This window comes from Daphnia pulicaria, chromosome 3 (genome assembly GCF_021234035.1).
Source record: "Daphnia pulicaria isolate SC F1-1A chromosome 3, SC_F0-13Bv2, whole genome shotgun sequence".
In the NCBI taxonomy this organism is placed as follows: Eukaryota; Metazoa; Arthropoda; class Branchiopoda; order Diplostraca; family Daphniidae; genus Daphnia; species Daphnia pulicaria.
Genome location: NC_060915.1, coordinates 387,958 through 410,036, shown reverse-complemented (window position 1 = coordinate 410,036; position 22,079 = coordinate 387,958). Strand labels below are relative to the sequence as shown.

Sequence of the window (22,079 nt, the reverse complement as noted above, 5' to 3'; positions counted from 1 at the left end):
GATAGAAATGTTTGTTCATTGAATTTGGACTCGTAACCATCGCGAATAAAAAAGCGCGATAAACTTTGAAAAACTCGCAATGAAATTTATCCAGAATCATTCCTATAGATGAATTGAACCTATCTCTATGCCATTGATATTTTTGATCTACGAATTTGGACTGGTAACCATCGTGATTGAAAAAAAATTTCAAGAAATTTGTTATTGAAAACAAACTATTCATCGCCAACGACATCCCGTATTCCCATGCGGTCACCCTTCCAAGTACTAACGGGACTCGACGTAACTTAACTTCTGGGAGCTGACGAGACCAGGTGCGTTCTACGTGATATGGCCGTTGACATTCAAAAATGAAAAATTACCCTCCCAGTCCCAATGGATGAATAGAAAATCACTTCAAAGTGATAGAAATGTTTGTTCATTGAATTTGGACTCGTAACCATCGCGAATAAAAAAGCGCGATAAACTTTGAAAAACTCGCAATGAAATTTATCCAGAATCATTCCTATAGATGAATTGAACCTATCTCTATGCCATTGATATTTTTGATCTACGAATTTGGACTGGTAACCATCGTGATTGAAAAAAAATTTCAAGAAATTTGTTATTGAAAACAAACTATTCATCGCCAACGACATCCCGTATTCCCAAGCGGTCACCCTTCCAAGTACTAACGGGACTCGACGTAACTTAACTTCTGGGAGCTGACGAGACCAGGTGCGTTCTACGTGATATGGCCGTTGACATTCAAAAATGAAAAATTACCCTCCCAGTCCCAATGGATGAATAGAAAATCACTTCAAAGTGATAGAAATGTTTGTTCATTGAATTTGGACTCGTAACCATCGCGAATAAAAAAGCGCGATAAACTTTGAAAAACTCGCAATGAAATTTATCCAGAATCATTCCTATAGATGAATTGAACCTATCTCTATGCCATTGATATTTTTGATCTACGAATTTGGACTGGTAACCATCGTGATTGAAAAAAAATTTCAAGAAATTTGTTATTGAAAACAAACTATTCATCGCCAACGACATCCCGTATTCCCAAGCGGTCACCCTTCCAAGTACTAACGGGACTCGACGTAAGTTAACTTCTGGGAGCTGACGAGACCAGGTGCGTTCTACGTGATATGGCCGTTGACATTCAAAAATGAAAAATTACCCTCCCAGTCCCAATGGATGAATAGAAAATCACTTCAAAGTGATAGAAATGCTTGTTCATTGAATTTGGACTCGTAACCATCGCGAATAAAAAAGCGCGACAAACTTTGAAAAACTCGCAATGAAATTTATCCAGAATCATTCCTATAGATGAATTGAACCTATCTCTATGCCATTGATATTTTTGATCTACGAATTTGGACTGGTAACCATCGTGATTGAAAAAAAATTTCAAGAAATTTGTTATTGAAAACAAACTATTCATCGCCAACGACATCCCGTATTCCCAAGCGGTCACCCTTCCAAGTACTAACGGGACTCGACGTAAGTTAACTTCTGGGAGCTGACGAGACCAGGTGCGTTCTACGTGATATGGCCGTTGACATTCAAAAATGAAAAATTACCCTCCCAGTCCCAATGGATGAATAGAAAATCACTTCAAAGTGATAGAAATGCTTGTTCATTGAATTTGGACTCGTAACCATCGCGAATAAAAAAGCGCGACAAACTTTGAAAAACTCGCAATGAAATTTATCCAGAATCATTCCTATAGATGAATTGAACCTATCTCTATGCCATTGATATTTTTGATCTACGAATTTGGACTGGTAACCATCGTGATTGAAAAAAAATTTCAAGAAATTTGTTATTGAAAACAAACTATTCATCGCCAACGACATCCCGTATTCCCAAGCGGTCACCCTTCCAAGTACTAACGGGACTCGACGTAACTTAACTTCTGGGAGCTGACGAGACCAGGTGCGTTCTACGTGATATGGCCGTTGACAATCAAAAATGAAAAATTACCCTCCCAGTCCCAATGGATGAATAGAAAATCACTTCAAAGTGATAGAAATGTTTGTTCATTGAATTTGGACTCGTAACCATCGCGAATAAAAAAGCGCGATAAACTTTGAAAAACTCGCAATGAAATTTATCCAGAATCATTCCTATAGATGAATTGAACCTATCTCTATGCCATTGATATTTTTGATCTACGAATTTGGACTGGTAACCATCGTGATTGAAAAAAAATTTCAAGAAATTTGTTATTGAAAACAAACTATTCATCGCCAACGACATCCCGTATTCCCAAGCGGTCACCCTTCCAAGTACTAACGGGACTCGACGTAAGTTAACTTCTGGGAGCTGACGAGACCAGGTGCGTTCTACGTGATATGGCCGTTGACATTCAAAAATGAAAAATTACCCTCCCAGTCCCAATGGATGAATAGAAAATCACTTCAAAGTGATAGAAATGCTTGTTCATTGAATTTGGACTCGTAACCATCGCGAATAAAAAAGCGCGACAAACTTTGAAAAACTCGCAATGAAATTTATCCAGAATCATTCCTATAGATGAATTGAACCTATCTCTATGCCATTGATATTTTTGATCTACGAATTTGGACTGGTAACCATCGTGATTGAAAAAAAATTTCAAGAAATTTGTTATTGAAAACAAACTATTCATCGCCAACGACATCCCGTATTCCCAAGCGGTCACCCTTCCAAGTACTAACGGGACTCGACGTAACTTAACTTCTGGGAGCTGACGAGACCAGGTGCGTTCTACGTGATATGGCCGTTGACAATCAAAAATGAAAAATTACCCTCCCAGTCCCAATGGATGAATAGAAAATCACTTCAAAGTGATAGAAATGTTTGTTCATTGAATTTGGACTCGTAACCATCGCGAATAAAAAAGCGCGATAAACTTTGAAAAACTCGCAATGAAATTTATCCAGAATCATTCCTATAGATGAATTGAACCTATCTCTATGCCATTGATATTTTTGATCTACGAATTTGGACTGGTAACCATCGTGATTGAAAAAAAATTTCAAGAAATTTGTTATTGAAAACAAAATATTCATCGCCAACGACATCCCGTATTCCCAAGCGGTCACCCTTCCAAGTACTAACGGGACTCGACGTAACTTAACTTCTGGGAGCTGACGAGACCAGGTGCGTTCTACGTGATATGGCCGTTGACATTCAAAAATGAAAATTTACCCTCCCAGTCCAAATGGATGAATAGAAAATCACTTCAAAGTGATAGAAATGTTTGTTCATTGAATTTGGACTCGTAACCATCGCGAATAAAAAAGCGCGATAAACTTTGAAAAACTCGCAATGAAATTTATCCAGAATCATTCCTATAGATGAATTGAACCTATCTCTATGCCATTGATATTTTTGATCTACGAATTTGGACTGGTAACCATCGTGATTGAAAAAAATTTCAAGAAATTTGTTATTTAAAACAAACTATTCATCGCCAACGACATCCCGTATTCCCAAGCGGTCACCCTTCCAAGTACTAACGGGACTCGACGTAAATTAACTTCTGGGAGCTGACGAGACCAGGTGCGTTCTACGTGATATGGCCGTTGACATTCAAAAATGAAAAATTACCCTCCCAGTCCCAATGGATGAATAGAAAATCACTTCAAAGTGATAGAAATGTTTGTTCATTGAATTTGGACTCGTAACCATCGCGAATAAAAAAGCGCGATAAACTTTGAAAAACTCGCAATGAAATTTATCCAGAATCATTCAAATAGATGAATTGAACCTATCTCTATGCCATTGATATTTTTGATCTACGAATTTGGACTGGTAACCATCGCGATTAAAAAACGCGATAAACTTTGAAAAACTCTCAATGGAATTGATCCAGAATCATTCTTATAGATGAATTTAACCTATCTCTAAGGCATTGAAATGTTTTATCTACGAATTTGGACTGGTAACCATCGTGATTGAAAAAAAAATTTCAAGAAATTTGTTATTGAAAACAAACTATTCATCGCCAACGACATCCCGTATTCCCAAGCGATCACCCTTCCAAGTACTAACGGGACTCGACGTAACTTAACTTCTGGGAGCTGACGAGACCAGGCGCGTTCTACGTGATATGGCCGCTGACATTCAAAAATGAAAAATTACCCTCCCAGTCCCAATGGATGAATAGAATATCACTTCAAAGTGATAGAAATGTTTGTTCATTGAATTTGGACTCGTAACCATCGCGAATAAAAAAGCGCGATAAACTTTGAAAAACTCGCAATGAAATTTATCCAGAATCATTCAAATAGATGAATTGAACCTATCTCTATGCCATTGATATTTTTGATCTACGAATTTGGACTGGTAACCATCGTGATTGAAAAAAAATTTCAAGAAATTTGTTATTGAAAACAAACTATTCATCGCCAACGACATCCCGTATTCCCAAGCGGTCACCCTTCCAAGTACTAACGGGACTCGACGTAACTTAACTTCTGGGAGCTGACGAGACCAGGTGCGTTCTACGTGATATGGCCGTTGACATTCAAAAATGAAAAATTACCCTCCCAGTCCCAATGGATGAATAGAAAATCACTTCAAAGTGATAGAAATGTTTGTTCATTGAATTTGGACTCGTAACCATCGCGAATAAAAAAGCGCGATAAACTTTGAAAAACTCGCAATGAAATTTATCCAGAATCATTCCTATAGATGAATTGAACCTATCTCTATGCCATTGATATTTTTGATCTACGAATTTGGACTGGTAACCATCGTGATTGAAAAAAAATTTCAAGAAATTTGTTATTGAAAACAAACTATTCATCGCCAACGACATCCCGTATTCCCAAGCGGTCACCCTTCCAAGTACTAACGGGACTCGACGTAACTTAACTTCTGGGAGCTGACGAGACCAGGTGCGTTCTACGTGATATGGCCGTTGACATTCAAAAATGAAAAATTACCCTCCCAGTCCCAATGGATGAATAGAAAATCACTTCAAAGTGATAGAAATGTTTGTTCATTGAATTTGGACTCGTAACCATCGCGAATAAAAAAGCGCGATAAACTTTGAAAAACTCGCAATGAAATTTATCCAGAATCATTCAAATAGATGAATTGAACCTATCTCTATGCCATTGATATTTTTGATCTACGAATTTGGACTGGTAACCATCGCGATTAAAAAACGCGATAAACTTTGAAAAACTCTCAATGGAATTGATCCAGAATCATTCTTATAGATGAATTTAACCTATCTCTAAGGCATTGAAATGTTTTATCTACGAATTTGGACTGGTAACCATCGTGATTGAAAAAAAATTTCAAGAAATTTGTTATTGAAAACAAAATATTCATCGCCAACGACATCCCGTATTCCCAAGCGGTCACCCTTCCAAGTACTAACGGGACTCGACGTAACTTAACTTCTGGGAGCTGACGAGACCAGGTGCGTTCTACGTGATATGGCCGTTGACATTCAAAAATGAAAAATTACCCTCCCAGTCCCAATGGATGAATAGAAAATCACTTCAAAGTGATAGAAATGTTTGTTCATTGAATTTGGACTCGTAACCATCGCGAATAAAAAAGCGCGATAAACTTTGAAAAACTCGCAATGAAATTTATCCAGAATCATTCAAATAGATGAATTGAACCTATCTCTATGCCATTGATATTTTTGATCTACGAATTTGGACTGGTAACCATCGTGATTGAAAAAAAATTTCAAGAAATTTGTTATTGAAAACAAACTATTCATCGCCAACGACATCCCGTATTCCCAAGCGGTCACCCTTCCAAGTACTAACGGGACTCGACGTAACTTAACTTCTGGGAGCTGACGAGACCAGGTGCGTTCTACGTGATATGGCCGTTGACATTCAAAAATGAAAAATTACCCTCCCAGTCCCAATGGATGAATAGAAAATCACTTCAAAGTGATAGAAATGTTTGTTCATTGAATTTGGACTCGTAACCATCGCGAATAAAAAAGCGCGATAAACTTTGAAAAACTCGCAATGAAATTTATCCAGAATCATTCCTATAGATGAATTGAACCTATCTCTATGCCATTGATATTTTTGATCTACGAATTTGGACTGGTAACCATCGTGATTGAAAAAAATTTCAAGAAATTTGTTATTTAAAACAAACTATTCATCGCCAACGACATCCCGTATTCCCAAGCGGTCACCCTTCCAAGTACTAACGGGACTCGACGTAAATTAACTTCTGGGAGCTGACGAGACCAGGTGCGTTCTACGTGATATGGCCGTTGACATTCAAAAATGAAAAATTACCCTCCCAGTCCCAATGGATGAATAGAAAATCACTTCAAAGTGATAGAAATGTTTGTTCATTGAATTTGGACTCGTAACCATCGCGAATAAAAAAGCGCGATAAACTTTGAAAAACTCGCAATGAAATTTATCCAGAATCATTCAAATAGATGAATTGAACCTATCTCTATGCCATTGATATTTTTGATCTACGAATTTGGACTGGTAACCATCGCGATTAAAAAACGCGATAAACTTTGAAAAACTCTCAATGGAATTGATCCAGAATCATTCTTATAGATGAATTTAACCTATCTCTAAGGCATTGAAATGTTTTATCTACGAATTTGGACTGGTAACCATCGTGATTGAAAAAAAATTTCAAGAAATTTGTTATTGAAAACAAAATATTCATCGCCAACGACATCCCGTATTCCCAAGCGGTCACCCTTCCAAGTACTAACGGGACTCGACGTAACTTAACTTCTGGGAGCTGACGAGACCAGGTGCGTTCTACGTGATATGGCCGTTGACATTCAAAAATGAAAAATTACCCTCCCAGTCCCAATGGATGAATAGAAAATCACTTCAAAGTGATAGAAATGTTTGTTCATTGAATTTGGACTCGTAACCATCGCGAATAAAAAAGCGCGATAAACTTTGAAAAACTCGCAATGAAATTTATCCAGAATCATTCCTATAGATGAATTGAACCTATCTCTATGCCATTGATATTTTTGATCTACGAATTTGGACTGGTAACCATCGTGATTGAAAAAAATTTCAAGAAATTTGTTATTTAAAACAAACTATTCATCGCCAACGACATCCCGTATTCCCAAGCGGTCACCCTTCCAAGTACTAACGGGACTCGACGTAAATTAACTTCTGGGAGCTGACGAGACCAGGTGCGTTCTACGTGATATGGCCGTTGACATTCAAAAATGAAAAATTACCCTCCCAGTCCCAATGGATGAATAGAAAATCACTTCAAAGTGATAGAAATGTTTGTTCATTGAATTTGGACTCGTAACCATCGCGAATAAAAAAGCGCGATAAACTTTGAAAAACTCGCAATGAAATTTATCCAGAATCATTCAAATAGATGAATTGAACCTATCTCTATGCCATTGATATTTTTGATCTACGAATTTGGACTGGTAACCATCGCGATTAAAAAACGCGATAAACTTTGAAAAACTCTCAATGGAATTGATCCAGAATCATTCTTATAGATGAATTTAACCTATCTCTAAGGCATTGAAATGTTTTATCTACGAATTTGGACTGGTAACCATCGTGATTGAAAAAAAATTTCAAGAAATTTGTTATTGAAAACAAAATATTCATCGCCAACGACATCCCGTATTCCCAAGCGGTCACCCTTCCAAGTACTAACGGGACTCGACGTAACTTAACTTCTGGGAGCTGACGAGACCAGGTGCGTTCTACGTGATATGGCCGTTGACATTCAAAAATGAAAAATTACCCTCCCAGTCCCAATGGATGAATAGAAAATCACTTCAAAGTGATAGAAATGTTTGTTCATTGAATTTGGACTCGTAACCATCGCGAATAAAAAAGCGCGATAAACTTTGAAAAACTCGCAATGAAATTTATCCAGAATCATTCAAATAGATGAATTGAACCTATCTCTATGCCATTGATATTTTTGATCTACGAATTTGGACTGGTAACCATCGTGATTGAAAAAAAATTTCAAGAAATTTGTTATTGAAAACAAACTATTCATCGCCAACGACATCCCGTATTCCCAAGCGGTCACCCTTCCAAGTACTAACGGGACTCGACGTAACTTAACTTCTGGGAGCTGACGAGACCAGGTGCGTTCTACGTGATATGGCCGTTGACATTCAAAAATGAAAAATTACCCTCCCAGTCCCAATGGATGAATAGAAAATCACTTCAAAGTGATAGAAATGTTTGTTCATTGAATTTGGACTCGTAACCATCGCGAATAAAAAAGCGCGATAAACTTTGAAAAACTCGCAATGAAATTTATCCAGAATCATTCCTATAGATGAATTGAACCTATCTCTATGCCATTGATATTTTTGATCTACGAATTTGGACTGGTAACCATCGTGATTGAAAAAAATTTCAAGAAATTTGTTATTTAAAACAAACTATTCATCGCCAACGACATCCCGTATTCCCAAGCGGTCACCCTTCCAAGTACTAACGGGACTCGACGTAAATTAACTTCTGGGAGCTGACGAGACCAGGTGCGTTCTACGTGATATGGCCGTTGACATTCAAAAATGAAAAATTACCCTCCCAGTCCCAATGGATGAATAGAAAATCACTTCAAAGTGATAGAAATGTTTGTTCATTGAATTTGGACTCGTAACCATCGCGAATAAAAAAGCGCGATAAACTTTGAAAAACTCGCAATGAAATTTATCCAGAATCATTCAAATAGATGAATTGAACCTATCTCTATGCCATTGATATTTTTGATCTACGAATTTGGACTGGTAACCATCGTGATTGAAAAAAAATTTCAAGAAATTTGTTATTGAAAACAAACTATTCATCGCCAACGACATCCCGTATTCCCAAGCGGTCACCCTTCCAAGTACTAACGGGACTCGACGTAACTTAACTTCTGGGAGCTGACGAGACCAGGTGCGTTCTACGTGATATGGCCGTTGACATTCAAAAATGAAAAATTACCCTCCCAGTCCCAATGGATGAATAGAAAATCACTTCAAAGTGATAGAAATGTTTGTTCATTGAATTTGGACTCGTAACCATCGCGAATAAAAAAGCGCGATAAACTTTGAAAAACTCGCAATGAAATTTATCCAGAATCATTCCTATAGATGAATTGAACCTATCTCTATGCCATTGATATTTTTGATCTACGAATTTGGACTGGTAACCATCGTGATTGAAAAAAAATTTCAAGAAATTTGTTATTGAAAACAAACTATTCATCGCCAACGACATCCCGTATTCCCATGCGGTCACCCTTCCAAGTACTAACGGGACTCGACGTAACTTAACTTCTGGGAGCTGACGAGACCAGGTGCGTTCTACGTGATATGGCCGTTGACATTCAAAAATGAAAAATTACCCTCCCAGTCCCAATGGATGAATAGAAAATCACTTCAAAGTGATAGAAATGTTTGTTCATTGAATTTGGACTCGTAACCATCGCGAATAAAAAAGCGCGATAAACTTTGAAAAACTCGCAATGAAATTTATCCAGAATCATTCCTATAGATGAATTGAACCTATCTCTATGCCATTGATATTTTTGATCTACGAATTTGGACTGGTAACCATCGTGATTGAAAAAAAATTTCAAGAAATTTGTTATTGAAAACAAACTATTCATCGCCAACGACATCCCGTATTCCCAAGCGGTCACCCTTCCAAGTACTAACGGGACTCGACGTAACTTAACTTCTGGGAGCTGACGAGACCAGGTGCGTTCTACGTGATATGGCCGTTGACATTCAAAAATGAAAAATTACCCTCCCAGTCCCAATGGATGAATAGAAAATCACTTCAAAGTGATAGAAATGTTTGTTCATTGAATTTGGACTCGTAACCATCGCGAATAAAAAAGCGCGATAAACTTTGAAAAACTCGCAATGAAATTTATCCAGAATCATTCCTATAGATGAATTGAACCTATCTCTATGCCATTGATATTTTTGATCTACGAATTTGGACTGGTAACCATCGTGATTGAAAAAAAATTTCAAGAAATTTGTTATTGAAAACAAACTATTCATCGCCAACGACATCCCGTATTCCCAAGCGGTCACCCTTCCAAGTACTAACGGGACTCGACGTAAGTTAACTTCTGGGAGCTGACGAGACCAGGTGCGTTCTACGTGATATGGCCGTTGACATTCAAAAATGAAAAATTACCCTCCCAGTCCCAATGGATGAATAGAAAATCACTTCAAAGTGATAGAAATGCTTGTTCATTGAATTTGGACTCGTAACCATCGCGAATAAAAAAGCGCGACAAACTTTGAAAAACTCGCAATGAAATTTATCCAGAATCATTCCTATAGATGAATTGAACCTATCTCTATGCCATTGATATTTTTGATCTACGAATTTGGACTGGTAACCATCGTGATTGAAAAAAAATTTCAAGAAATTTGTTATTGAAAACAAACTATTCATCGCCAACGACATCCCGTATTCCCAAGCGGTCACCCTTCCAAGTACTAACGGGACTCGACGTAACTTAACTTCTGGGAGCTGACGAGACCAGGTGCGTTCTACGTGATATGGCCGTTGACAATCAAAAATGAAAAATTACCCTCCCAGTCCCAATGGATGAATAGAAAATCACTTCAAAGTGATAGAAATGTTTGTTCATTGAATTTGGACTCGTAACCATCGCGAATAAAAAAGCGCGATAAACTTTGAAAAACTCGCAATGAAATTTATCCAGAATCATTCCTATAGATGAATTGAACCTATCTCTATGCCATTGATATTTTTGATCTACGAATTTGGACTGGTAACCATCGTGATTGAAAAAAAATTTCAAGAAATTTGTTATTGAAAACAAAATATTCATCGCCAACGACATCCCGTATTCCCAAGCGGTCACCCTTCCAAGTACTAACGGGACTCGACGTAACTTAACTTCTGGGAGCTGACGAGACCAGGTGCGTTCTACGTGATATGGCCGTTGACATTCAAAAATGAAAATTTACCCTCCCAGTCCAAATGGATGAATAGAAAATCACTTCAAAGTGATAGAAATGTTTGTTCATTGAATTTGGACTCGTAACCATCGCGAATAAAAAAGCGCGATAAACTTTGAAAAACTCGCAATGAAATTTATCCAGAATCATTCAAATAGATGAATTGAACCTATCTCTATGCCATTGATATTTTTGATCTACGAATTTGGACTGGTAACCATCGCGATTAAAAAACGCGATAAACTTTGAAAAACTCTCAATGGAATTGATCCAGAATCATTCTTATAGATGAATTTAACCTATCTCTAAGGCATTGAAATGTTTTATCTACGAATTTGGACTGGTAACCATCGTGATTGAAAAAAAAATTTCAAGAAATTTGTTATTGAAAACAAACTATTCATCGCCAACGACATCCCGTATTCCCAAGCGATCACCCTTCCAAGTACTAACGGGACTCGACGTAACTTAACTTCTGGGAGCTGACGAGACCAGGCGCGTTCTACGTGATATGGCCGCTGACATTCAAAAATGAAAAATTACCCTCCCAGTCCCAATGGATGAATAGAAAATCACTTCAAAGTGATAGAAATGTTTGTTCATTGAATTTGGACTCGTAACCATCGCGAATAAAAAAGCGCGATAAACTTTGAAAAACTCGCAATGAAATTTATCCAGAATCATTCAAATAGATGAATTGAACCTATCTCTATGCCATTGATATTTTTGATCTACGAATTTGGACTGGTAACCATCGTGATTGAAAAAAAATTTCAAGAAATTTGTTATTGAAAACAAACTATTCATCGCCAACGACATCCCGTATTCCCAAGCGGTCACCCTTCCAAGTACTAACGGGACTCGACGTAACTTAACTTCTGGGAGCTGACGAGACCAGGTGCGTTCTACGTGATATGGCCGTTGACATTCAAAAATGAAAAATTACCCTCCCAGTCCCAATGGATGAATAGAAAATCACTTCAAAGTGATAGAAATGTTTGTTCATTGAATTTGGACTCGTAACCATCGCGAATAAAAAAGCGCGATAAACTTTGAAAAACTCGCAATGAAATTTATCCAGAATCATTCCTATAGATGAATTGAACCTATCTCTATGCCATTGATATTTTTGATCTACGAATTTGGACTGGTAACCATCGTGATTGAAAAAAAATTTCAAGAAATTTGTTATTGAAAACAAACTATTCATCGCCAACGACATCCCGTATTCCCAAGCGGTCACCCTTCCAAGTACTAACGGGACTCGACGTAACTTAACTTCTGGGAGCTGACGAGACCAGGTGCGTTCTACGTGATATGGCCGTTGACATTCAAAAATGAAAAATTACCCTCCCAGTCCCAATGGATGAATAGAAAATCACTTCAAAGTGATAGAAATGTTTGTTCATTGAATTTGGACTCGTAACCATCGCGAATAAAAAAGCGCGATAAACTTTGAAAAACTCGCAATGAAATTTATCCAGAATCATTCCTATAGATGAATTGAACCTATCTCTATGCCATTGATATTTTTGATCTACGAATTTGGACTGGTAACCATCGTGATTGAAAAAAAATTTCAAGAAATTTGTTATTGAAAACAAACTATTCATCGCCAACGACATCCCGTATTCCCAAGCGGTCACCCTTCCAAGTACTAACGGGACTCGACGTAACTTAACTTCTGGGAGCTGACGAGACCAGGTGCGTTCTACGTGATATGGCCGTTGACATTCAAAAATGAAAAATTACCCTCCCAGTCCCAATGGATGAATAGAAAATCACTTCAAAGTGATAGAAATGTTTGTTCATTGAATTTGGACTCGTAACCATCGCGAATAAAAAAGCGCGACAAACTTTGAAAAACTCGCAATGAAATTTATCCAGAATCATTCCTATAGATGAATTGAACCTATCTCTATGCCATTGATATTTTTGATCTACGAATTTGGACTGGTAACCATCGTGATTGAAAAAAAATTTCAAGAAATTTGTTATTGAAAACAAACTATTCATCGCCAACGACATCCCGTATTCCCAAGCGGTCACCCTTCCAAGTACTAACGGGACTCGACGTAACTTAACTTCTGGGAGCTGACGAGACCAGGTGCGTTCTACGTGATATGGCCGTTGACATTCAAAAATGAAAAATTACCCTCCCAGTCCCAATGGATGAATAGAAAATCACTTCAAAGTGATAGAAATGTTTGTTCATTGAATTTGGACTCGTAACCATCGCGAATAAAAAAGCGCGATAAACTTTGAAAAACTCGCAATGAAATTTATCCAGAATCATTCCTATAGATGAATTGAACCTATCTCTATGCCATTGATATTTTTGATCTACGAATTTGGACTGGTAACCATCGTGATTGAAAAAAAATTTCAAGAAATTTGTTATTGAAAACAAACTATTCATCGCCAACGACATCCCGTATTCCCAAGCGGTCACCCTTCCAAGTACTAACGGGACTCGACGTAACTTAACTTCTGGGAGCTGACGAGACCAGGTGCGTTCTACGTGATATGGCCGTTGACATTCAAAAATGAAAAATTACCCTCCCAGTCCCAATGGATGAATAGAAAATCACTTCAAAGTGATAGAAATGTTTGTTCATTGAATTTGGACTCGTAACCATCGCGAATAAAAAAGCGCGACAAACTTTGAAAAACTCGCAATGAAATTTATCCAGAATCATTCCTATAGATGAATTGAACCTATCTCTATGCCATTGATATTTTTTATCTACGAATTTGGACTGGTAACCATCGTGATTGAAAAAAAATTTCAAGAAATTTGTTATTGAAAACAAACTATTCATCGCCAACGACATCCCGTATTCCCAAGCGGTCACCCTTCCAAGTACTAACGGGACTCGACGTAACTTAACTTCTGGGAGCTGACGAGACCAGGTGCGTTCTACGTGATATGGCCGTTGACATTCAAAAATGAAAAATTACCCTCCCAGTCCCAATGGATGAATAGAAAATCACTTCAAAGTGATAGAAATGTTTGTTCATTGAATTTGGACTCGTAACCATCGCGAATAAAAAAGCGCGACAAACTTTGAAAAACTCGCAATGAAATTTATCCAGAATCATTCCTATAGATGAATTGAACCTATCTCTATGCCATTGATATTTTTTATCTACGAATTTGGACTGGTAACCATCGTGATTGAAAAAAAATTTCAAGAAATTTGTTATTGAAAACAAACTATTCATCGCCAACGACATCCCGTATTCCCAAGCGGTCACCCTTCCAAGTACTAACGGGACTCGACGTAACTTAACTTCTGGGAGCTGACGAGACCAGGTGCGTTCTACGTGATATGGCCGTTGACATTCAAAAATGAAAAATTACCCTCCCAGTCCCAATGGATGAATAGAAAATCACTTCAAAGTGATAGAAATGTTTGTTCATTGAATTTGGACTCGTAACCATCGCGAATAAAAAAGCGCGACAAACTTTGAAAAACTCGCAATGAAATTTATCCAGAATCATTCCTATAGATGAATTGAACCTATCTCTATGCCATTGATATTTTTGATCTACGAATTTGGACTGGTAACCATCGTGATTGAAAAAAAATTTCAAGAAATTTGTTATTGAAAACAAACTATTCATCGCCAACGACATCCCGTATTCCCAAGCGGTCACCCTTCCAAGTACTAACGGGACTCGACGTAACTTAACTTCTGGGAGCTGACGAGACCAGGTGCGTTCTACGTGATATGGCCGTTGACATTCAAAAATGAAAAATTACCCTCCCAGTCCCAATGGATGAATAGAAAATCACTTCAAAGTGATAGAAATGTTTGTTCATTGAATTTGGACTCGTAACCATCGCGAATAAAAAAGCGCGACAAACTTTGAAAAACTCGCAATGAAATTTATCCAGAATCATTCCTATAGATGAATTGAACCTATCTCTATGCCATTGATATTTTTTATCTACGAATTTGGACTGGTAACCATCGTGATTGAAAAAAAATTTCAAGAAATTTGTTATTGAAAACAAACTATTCATCGCCAACGACATCCCGTATTCCCAAGCGGTCACCCTTCCAAGTACTAACGGGACTCGACGTAACTTAACTTCTGGGAGCTGACGAGACCAGGTGCGTTCTACGTGATATGGCCGTTGACATTCAAAAATGAAAAATTACCCTCCCAGTCCCAATGGATGAATAGAAAATCACTTCAAAGTGATAGAAATGTTTGTTCATTGAATTTGGACTCGTAACCATCGCGAATAAAAAAGCGCGACAAACTTTGAAAAACTCGCAATGAAATTTATCCAGAATCATTCCTATAGATGAATTGAACCTATCTCTATGCCATTGATATTTTTGATCTACGAATTTGGACTGGTAACCATCGTGATTGAAAAAAAATTTCAAGAAATTTGTTATTGAAAACAAACTATTCATCGCCAACGACATCCCGTATTCCCAAGCGGTCACCCTTCCAAGTACTAACGGGACTCGACGTAACTTAACTTCTGGGAGCTGACGAGACCAGGTGCGTTCTACGTGATATGGCCGTTGACATTCAAAAATGAAAAATTACCCTCCCAGTCCCAATGGATGAATAGAAAATCACTTCAAAGTGATAGAAATGTTTGTTCATTGAATTTGGACTCGTAACCATCGCGAATAAAAAAGCGCGATAAACTTTGAAAAACTCGCAATGAAATTTATCCAGAATCATTCCTATAGATGAATTGAACCTATCTCTATGCCATTGATATTTTTGATCTACGAATTTGGACTGGTAACCATCGTGATTGAAAAAAAAATTTCAAGAAATTTGTTATTGAAAACAAACTATTCATCGCCAACGACATCCCGTATTCCCAAGCGGTCACCCTTCCAAGTACTAACGGGACTCGACGTAACTTAGCTTCTGGGAGCTGACGAGACCAGGTGCGTTCTACGTGATATGGCCGTTGACATTCAAAAATGAAAAATTACCCTCCCAGTCCCAATGGATGAATAGAAAATCACTTCAAAGTGATAGAAATGTTTGTTCATTGAATTTGGACTCGTAACCATCGCGAATAAAAAAGCGCGACAAACTTTGAAAAACTCGCAATGAAATTTATCCAGAATCATTCCTATAGATGAATTGAACCTATCTCTATGCCATTGATATTTTTGATCTACGAATTTGGACTGGTAACCATCGTGATTGAAAAAAAATTTCAAGAAATTTGTTATTGAAAACAAACTATTCATCGCCAACGACATCCCGTATTCCCAAGCGGTCACCCTTCCAAGTACTAACGGGACTCGACGTAACTTAACTTCTGGGAGCTGACGAGACCAGGTGCGTTCTACGTGATATGGCCGTTGACATTCAAAAATGAAAAATTACCCTCCCAGTCCCAATGGATGAATAGAAAATCACTTCAAAGTGATAGAAATGTTTGTTCATTGAATTTGGACTCGTAACCATCGCGAATAAAAAAGCGCGATAAACTTTGAAAAACTCGCAATGAAATTTATCCAGAATCATTCCTATAGATGAATTGAACCTATCTCTATGCCATTGATATTTTTGATCTACGAATTTGGACTGGTAACCATCGTGATTGAAAAAAAATTTCAAGAAATTTGTTATTGAAAACAAACTATTCATCGCCAACGACATCCCGTATTCCCAAGCGGTCACCCTTCCAAGTACTAACGGGACTCGACGTAACTTAACTTCTGGGAGCTGACGAGACCAGGTGCGTTCTACGTGATATGGCCGTTGACATTCAAAAATGAAAAATTACCCTCCCAGTCCCAATGGATGAATAGAAAATCACTTCAAAGTGATAGAAATGTTTGTTCATTGAATTTGGACTCGTAACCATCGCGAATAAAAAAGCGCGATAAACTTTGAAAAACTCGCAATGAAATTTATCCAGAATCATTCCTATAGATGAATTGAACCTATCTCTATGCCATTGATATTTTTGATCTACGAATTTGGACTGGTAACCATCGTGATTGAAAAAAAATTTCAAGAAATTTGTTATTGAAAACAAACTATTCATCGCCAACGACATCCCGTATTCCCAAGCGGTCACCCTTCCAAGTACTAACGGGACTCGACGTAACTTAACTTCTGGGAGCTGACGAGACCAGGTGCGTTCTACGTGATATGGCCGTTGACATTCAAAAATGAAAAATTACCCTCCCAGTCCCAATGGATGAATAGAAAATCACTTCAAAGTGATAGAAATGTTTGTTCATTGAATTTGGACTCGTAACCATCGCGAATAAAAAAGCGCGACAAACTTTGAAAAACTCGCAATGAAATTTATCCAGAATCATTCCTATAGATGAATTGAACCTATCTCTATGCCATTGATATTTTTTATCTACGAATTTGGACTGGTAACCATCGTGATTGAAAAAAAATTTCAAGAAATTTGTTATTGAAAACAAACTATTCATCGCCAACGACATCCCGTATTCCCAAGCGGTCACCCTTCCAAGTACTAACGGGACTCGACGTAACTTAACTTCTGGGAGCTGACGAGACCAGGTGCGTTCTACGTGATATGGCCGTTGACATTCAAAAATGAAAAATTACCCTCCCAGTCCCAATGGATGAATAGAAAATCACTTCAAAGTGATAGAAATGTTTGTTCATTGAATTTGGACTCGTAACCATCGCGAATAAAAAAGCGCGACAAACTTTGAAAAACTCGCAATGAAATTTATCCAGAATCATTCCTATAGATGAATTGAACCTATCTCTATGCCATTGATATTTTTGATCTACGAATTTGGACTGGTAACCATCGTGATTGAAAAAAAATTTCAAGAAATTTGTTATTGAAAACAAACTATTCATCGCCAACGACATCCCGTATTCCCAAGCGGTCACCCTTCCAAGTACTAACGGGACTCGACGTAACTTAACTTCTGGGAGCTGACGAGACCAGGTGCGTTCTACGTGATATGGCCGTTGACATTCAAAAATGAAAAATTACCCTCCCAGTCCCAATGGATGAATAGAAAATCACTTCAAAGTGATAGAAATGTTTGTTCATTGAATTTGGACTCGTAACCATCGCGAATAAAAAAGCGCGATAAACTTTGAAAAACTCGCAATGAAATTTATCCAGAATCATTCCTATAGATGAATTGAACCTATCTCTATGCCATTGATATTTTTGATCTACGAATTTGGACTGGTAACCATCGTGATTGAAAAAAAATTTCAAGAAATTTGTTATTGAAAACAAACTATTCATCGCCAACGACATCCCGTATTCCCAAGCGGTCACCCTTCCAAGTACTAACGGGACTCGACGTAACTTAACTTCTGGGAGCTGACGAGACCAGGTGCGTTCTACGTGATATGGCCGTTGACATTCAAAAATGAAAAATTACCCTCCCAGTCCCAATGGATGAATAGAAAATCACTTCAAAGTGATAGAAATGTTTGTTCATTGAATTTGGACTCGTAACCATCGCGAATAAAAAAGCGCGACAAACTTTGAAAAACTCGCAATGAAATTTATCCAGAATCATTCCTATAGATGAATTGAACCTATCTCTATGCCATTGATATTTTTTATCTACGAATTTGGACTGGTAACCATCGTGATTGAAAAAAAATTTCAAGAAATTTGTTATTGAAAACAAACTATTCATCGCCAACGACATCCCGTATTCCCAAGCGGTCACCCTTCCAAGTACTAACGGGACTCGACGTAACTTAACTTCTGGGAGCTGACGAGACCAGGTGCGTTCTACGTGATATGGCCGTTGACATTCAAAAATGAAAAATTACCCTCCCAGTCCCAATGGATGAATAGAAAATCACTTCAAAGTGATAGAAATGTTTGTTCATTGAATTTGGACTCGTAACCATCGCGAATAAAAAAGCGCGATAAACTTTGAAAAACTCGCAATGAAATTTATCCAGAATCATTCCTATAGATGAATTGAACCTATCTCTATGCCATTGATATTTTTGATCTACGAATTTGGACTGGTAACCATCGTGATTGAAAAAAAATTTCAAGAAATTTGTTATTGAAAACAAACTATTCATCGCCAACGACATCCCGTATTCCCAAGCGGTCACCCTTCCAAGTACTAACGGGACTCGACGTAACTTAACTTCTGGGAGCTGACGAGACCAGGTGCGTTCTACGTGATATGGCCGTTGACATTCAAAAATGAAAAATTACCCTCCCAGTCCCAATGGATGAATAGAAAATCACTTCAAAGTGATAGAAATGTTTGTTCATTGAATTTGGACTCGTAACCATCGCGAATAAAAAAGCGCGATAAACTTTGAAAAACTCGCAATGAAATTTATCCAGAATCATTCCTATAGATGAATTGAACCTATCTCTATGCCATTGATATTTTTGATCTACGAATTTGGACTGGTAACCATCGTGATTGAAAAAAAAATTTCAAGAAATTTGTTATTGAAAACAAACTATTCATCGCCAACGACATCCCGTATTCCCAAGCGGTCACCCTTCCAAGTACTAACGGGACTCGACGTAACTTAACTTCTGGGAGCTGACGAGACCAGGTGCGTTCTACGTGATATGGCCGTTGACATTCAAAAATGAAAAATTACCCTCCCAGTCCCAATGGATGAATAGAAAATCACTTCAAAGTGATAGAAATGTTTGTTCATTGAATTTGGACTCGTAACCATCGCGAATAAAAAAGCGCGACAAACTTTGAAAAACTCGCAATGAAATTTATCCAGAATCATTCCTATAGATGAATTGAACCTATCTCTATGCCATTGATATTTTTGATCTACGAATTTGGACTGGTAACCATCGTGATTGAAAAAAAATTTCAAGAAATTTGTTATTGAAAACAAACTATTCATCGCCAACGACATCCCGTATTCCCAAGCGGTCACCCTTCCAAGTACTAACGGGACTCGACGTAACTTAACTTCTGGGAGCTGACGAGACCAGGTGCGTTCTACGTGATATGGCCGTTGACATTCAAAAATGAAAAATTACCCTCCCAGTCCCAATGGATGAATAGAAAATCACTTCAAAGTGATAGAAATGTTTGTTCATTGAATTTGGACTCGTAACCATCGCGAATAAAAAAGCGCGACAAACTTTGAAAAACTCGCAATGAAATTTATCCAGAATCATTCCTATAGATGAATTGAACCTATCTCTATGCCATTGATATTTTTGATCTACGAATTTGGACTGGTAACCATCGTGATTGAAAAAAAATTTCAAGAAATTTGTTATTGAAAACAAACTATTCATCGCCAACGACATCCCGTATTCCCAAGCGGTCACCCTTCCAAGTACTAACGGGACTCGACGTAACTTAACTTCTGGGAGCTGACGAGACCAGGTGCGTTCTACGTGATATGGCCGTTGACATTCAAAAATGAAAAATTACCCTCCCAGTCCCAATGGATGAATAGAAAATCACTTCAAAGTGATAGAAATGTTTGTTCATTGAATTTGGACTCGTAACCATCGCGAATAAAAAAGCGCGATAAACTTTGAAAAACTCGCAATGAAATTTATCCAGAATCATTCCTATAGATGAATTGAACCTATCTCTATGCCATTGATATTTTTGATCTACGAATTTGGACTGGTAACCATCGTGATTGAAAAAAAATTTCAAGAAATTTGTTATTGAAAACAAACTATTCATCGCCAACGACATCCCGTATTCCCAAGCGGTCACCCTTCCAAGTACTAACGGGACTCGACGTAACTTAACTTCTGGGAGCTGACGAGACCAGGTGCGTTCTACGTGATATGGCCGTTGACATTCAAAAATGAAAAATTACCCTCCCAGTCCCAATGGATGAATAGAAAATCACTTCAAAGTGATAGAAATGTTTGTTCATTGAATTTGGACTCGTAACCATCGCGAATAAAAAAGCGCGACAAACTTTGAAAAACTCGCAATGAAATTTATCCAGAATCATTCCTATAGATGAATTGAACCTATCTCTATGCCATTGATATTTTTGATCTACGAATTTGGACTGGTAACCATCGTGATTGAAAAAAAATTTCAAGAAATTTGTTATTGAAAACAAACTATTCATCGCCAACGACATCCCGTATTCCCAAGCGGTCACCCTTCCAAGTACTAACGGGACTCGACGTAACTTAACTTCTGGGAGCTGACGAGACCAGGTGCGTTCTACGTGATATGGCCGTTGACATTCAAAAATGAAAAATTACCCTCCCAGTCCCAATGGATGAATAGAAAATCACTTCAAAGTGATAGAAATGTTTGTTCATTGAATTTGGACTCGTAACCATCGCGAATAAAAAAGCGCGATAAACTTTGAAAAACTCGCAATGAAATTTATCCAGAATCATTCCTATAGATGAATTGAACCTATCTCTATGCCATTGATATTTTTGATCTACGAATTTGGACTGGTAACCATCGTGATTGAAAAAAAAATTCAAGAAATTTGTTATTGAAAACAAACTATTCATCGCCAACGACATCCCGTATTCCCAAGCGGTCACCCTTCCAAGTACTAACGGGACTCGACGTAACTTAACTTCTGGGAGCTGACGAGACCAGGTGCGTTCTACGTGATATGGCCGTTGACATTCAAAAATGAAAAATTAGCCTCCCAGTCCCAATGGATGAATAGAAAATCACTTCAAAGTGATAGAAATGTTTGTTCATTGAATTTGGACTCGTAACCATCGCGAATAAAAAAGCGCGATAAACTTTGAAAAACTCGCAATGAAATTTATCCAGAATCATTCAAATAGATGAATTGAACCTATCTCTATGCCATTGATATTTTTGATCTACGAATTTGGACTGGTAACCATCGCGATTAAAAAACCCGATAAACTTTGAAAAACTCTCAATGGAATTGATCCAGAATCATTCTTATAGATGAATTGAACCTATCTCTAAGGCATTGAAATGTTTTATCTACGAATTTGGACTGGTAACCATCGTGATTGAAAAAAAAATTTCAAGAAATTTGTTATTGAAAACAAAATATTCATCGCCAACGACATCCCGTATTCCCAAGCGGTCACCCTTCCAAGTACTAACGGGACTCGACGTAACTTAACTTCTGGGAGCTGACGAGACCAGGTGCGTTCTACGTGATATGGCCGTTGAC

The 22,079-nt window shown here is 37.7% G+C and overlaps 53 pseudogenes; all 53 read right to left on the bottom strand.

The window, feature by feature from the left end:
* Window positions 1-223: 223 nt before the first annotated feature.
* LOC124331132 lies at window positions 224-342 on the bottom strand (annotated as a pseudogene).
* Window positions 343-626: 284 nt separating this feature from the next.
* Window positions 627-745, bottom strand: LOC124334293 (annotated as a pseudogene).
* Window positions 746-1,029: 284 nt separating this feature from the next.
* LOC124334823 lies at window positions 1,030-1,148 on the bottom strand (annotated as a pseudogene).
* A 284-nt stretch (window positions 1,149-1,432) lies between these two features.
* LOC124334822 lies at window positions 1,433-1,551 on the bottom strand (annotated as a pseudogene).
* Window positions 1,552-1,835: 284 nt separating this feature from the next.
* Window positions 1,836-1,954, bottom strand: LOC124334282 (annotated as a pseudogene).
* Window positions 1,955-2,238: 284 nt separating this feature from the next.
* Window positions 2,239-2,357, bottom strand: LOC124334821 (annotated as a pseudogene).
* Window positions 2,358-2,641: 284 nt separating this feature from the next.
* On the bottom strand, window positions 2,642-2,760 carry LOC124334271 (annotated as a pseudogene).
* A 284-nt stretch (window positions 2,761-3,044) lies between these two features.
* LOC124334258 lies at window positions 3,045-3,163 on the bottom strand (annotated as a pseudogene).
* A 283-nt stretch (window positions 3,164-3,446) lies between these two features.
* LOC124334330 lies at window positions 3,447-3,565 on the bottom strand (annotated as a pseudogene).
* Window positions 3,566-3,980: 415 nt separating this feature from the next.
* LOC124329742 lies at window positions 3,981-4,099 on the bottom strand (annotated as a pseudogene).
* Window positions 4,100-4,383: 284 nt separating this feature from the next.
* On the bottom strand, window positions 4,384-4,502 carry LOC124334247 (annotated as a pseudogene).
* Window positions 4,503-4,786: 284 nt separating this feature from the next.
* On the bottom strand, window positions 4,787-4,905 carry LOC124334236 (annotated as a pseudogene).
* A 414-nt stretch (window positions 4,906-5,319) lies between these two features.
* On the bottom strand, window positions 5,320-5,438 carry LOC124334225 (annotated as a pseudogene).
* A 284-nt stretch (window positions 5,439-5,722) lies between these two features.
* On the bottom strand, window positions 5,723-5,841 carry LOC124334214 (annotated as a pseudogene).
* Window positions 5,842-6,124: 283 nt separating this feature from the next.
* On the bottom strand, window positions 6,125-6,243 carry LOC124334329 (annotated as a pseudogene).
* Window positions 6,244-6,657: 414 nt separating this feature from the next.
* On the bottom strand, window positions 6,658-6,776 carry LOC124334202 (annotated as a pseudogene).
* A 283-nt stretch (window positions 6,777-7,059) lies between these two features.
* On the bottom strand, window positions 7,060-7,178 carry LOC124334327 (annotated as a pseudogene).
* Window positions 7,179-7,592: 414 nt separating this feature from the next.
* Window positions 7,593-7,711, bottom strand: LOC124334191 (annotated as a pseudogene).
* A 284-nt stretch (window positions 7,712-7,995) lies between these two features.
* LOC124334179 lies at window positions 7,996-8,114 on the bottom strand (annotated as a pseudogene).
* A 283-nt stretch (window positions 8,115-8,397) lies between these two features.
* LOC124334326 lies at window positions 8,398-8,516 on the bottom strand (annotated as a pseudogene).
* Window positions 8,517-8,800: 284 nt separating this feature from the next.
* On the bottom strand, window positions 8,801-8,919 carry LOC124334167 (annotated as a pseudogene).
* A 284-nt stretch (window positions 8,920-9,203) lies between these two features.
* LOC124331120 lies at window positions 9,204-9,322 on the bottom strand (annotated as a pseudogene).
* A 284-nt stretch (window positions 9,323-9,606) lies between these two features.
* On the bottom strand, window positions 9,607-9,725 carry LOC124334156 (annotated as a pseudogene).
* A 284-nt stretch (window positions 9,726-10,009) lies between these two features.
* Window positions 10,010-10,128, bottom strand: LOC124334820 (annotated as a pseudogene).
* A 284-nt stretch (window positions 10,129-10,412) lies between these two features.
* Window positions 10,413-10,531, bottom strand: LOC124334143 (annotated as a pseudogene).
* A 284-nt stretch (window positions 10,532-10,815) lies between these two features.
* On the bottom strand, window positions 10,816-10,934 carry LOC124334132 (annotated as a pseudogene).
* A 415-nt stretch (window positions 10,935-11,349) lies between these two features.
* Window positions 11,350-11,468, bottom strand: LOC124329740 (annotated as a pseudogene).
* Window positions 11,469-11,752: 284 nt separating this feature from the next.
* On the bottom strand, window positions 11,753-11,871 carry LOC124334120 (annotated as a pseudogene).
* Window positions 11,872-12,155: 284 nt separating this feature from the next.
* Window positions 12,156-12,274, bottom strand: LOC124334109 (annotated as a pseudogene).
* A 284-nt stretch (window positions 12,275-12,558) lies between these two features.
* LOC124334098 lies at window positions 12,559-12,677 on the bottom strand (annotated as a pseudogene).
* Window positions 12,678-12,961: 284 nt separating this feature from the next.
* LOC124334087 lies at window positions 12,962-13,080 on the bottom strand (annotated as a pseudogene).
* Window positions 13,081-13,364: 284 nt separating this feature from the next.
* Window positions 13,365-13,483, bottom strand: LOC124334075 (annotated as a pseudogene).
* Window positions 13,484-13,767: 284 nt separating this feature from the next.
* On the bottom strand, window positions 13,768-13,886 carry LOC124334064 (annotated as a pseudogene).
* A 284-nt stretch (window positions 13,887-14,170) lies between these two features.
* LOC124334052 lies at window positions 14,171-14,289 on the bottom strand (annotated as a pseudogene).
* A 284-nt stretch (window positions 14,290-14,573) lies between these two features.
* Window positions 14,574-14,692, bottom strand: LOC124334041 (annotated as a pseudogene).
* Window positions 14,693-14,976: 284 nt separating this feature from the next.
* LOC124334028 lies at window positions 14,977-15,095 on the bottom strand (annotated as a pseudogene).
* A 284-nt stretch (window positions 15,096-15,379) lies between these two features.
* Window positions 15,380-15,498, bottom strand: LOC124334016 (annotated as a pseudogene).
* A 285-nt stretch (window positions 15,499-15,783) lies between these two features.
* On the bottom strand, window positions 15,784-15,902 carry LOC124333565 (annotated as a pseudogene).
* A 284-nt stretch (window positions 15,903-16,186) lies between these two features.
* On the bottom strand, window positions 16,187-16,305 carry LOC124334005 (annotated as a pseudogene).
* A 284-nt stretch (window positions 16,306-16,589) lies between these two features.
* LOC124333993 lies at window positions 16,590-16,708 on the bottom strand (annotated as a pseudogene).
* A 284-nt stretch (window positions 16,709-16,992) lies between these two features.
* On the bottom strand, window positions 16,993-17,111 carry LOC124333982 (annotated as a pseudogene).
* A 284-nt stretch (window positions 17,112-17,395) lies between these two features.
* Window positions 17,396-17,514, bottom strand: LOC124333970 (annotated as a pseudogene).
* Window positions 17,515-17,798: 284 nt separating this feature from the next.
* LOC124333959 lies at window positions 17,799-17,917 on the bottom strand (annotated as a pseudogene).
* Window positions 17,918-18,201: 284 nt separating this feature from the next.
* Window positions 18,202-18,320, bottom strand: LOC124333947 (annotated as a pseudogene).
* A 284-nt stretch (window positions 18,321-18,604) lies between these two features.
* On the bottom strand, window positions 18,605-18,723 carry LOC124333935 (annotated as a pseudogene).
* A 284-nt stretch (window positions 18,724-19,007) lies between these two features.
* On the bottom strand, window positions 19,008-19,126 carry LOC124333924 (annotated as a pseudogene).
* Window positions 19,127-19,411: 285 nt separating this feature from the next.
* LOC124333911 lies at window positions 19,412-19,530 on the bottom strand (annotated as a pseudogene).
* A 284-nt stretch (window positions 19,531-19,814) lies between these two features.
* Window positions 19,815-19,933, bottom strand: LOC124333900 (annotated as a pseudogene).
* A 284-nt stretch (window positions 19,934-20,217) lies between these two features.
* Window positions 20,218-20,336, bottom strand: LOC124333889 (annotated as a pseudogene).
* A 284-nt stretch (window positions 20,337-20,620) lies between these two features.
* LOC124333878 lies at window positions 20,621-20,739 on the bottom strand (annotated as a pseudogene).
* Window positions 20,740-21,023: 284 nt separating this feature from the next.
* On the bottom strand, window positions 21,024-21,142 carry LOC124333866 (annotated as a pseudogene).
* Window positions 21,143-21,426: 284 nt separating this feature from the next.
* On the bottom strand, window positions 21,427-21,545 carry LOC124333855 (annotated as a pseudogene).
* A 415-nt stretch (window positions 21,546-21,960) lies between these two features.
* LOC124333843 lies at window positions 21,961-22,079 on the bottom strand (annotated as a pseudogene).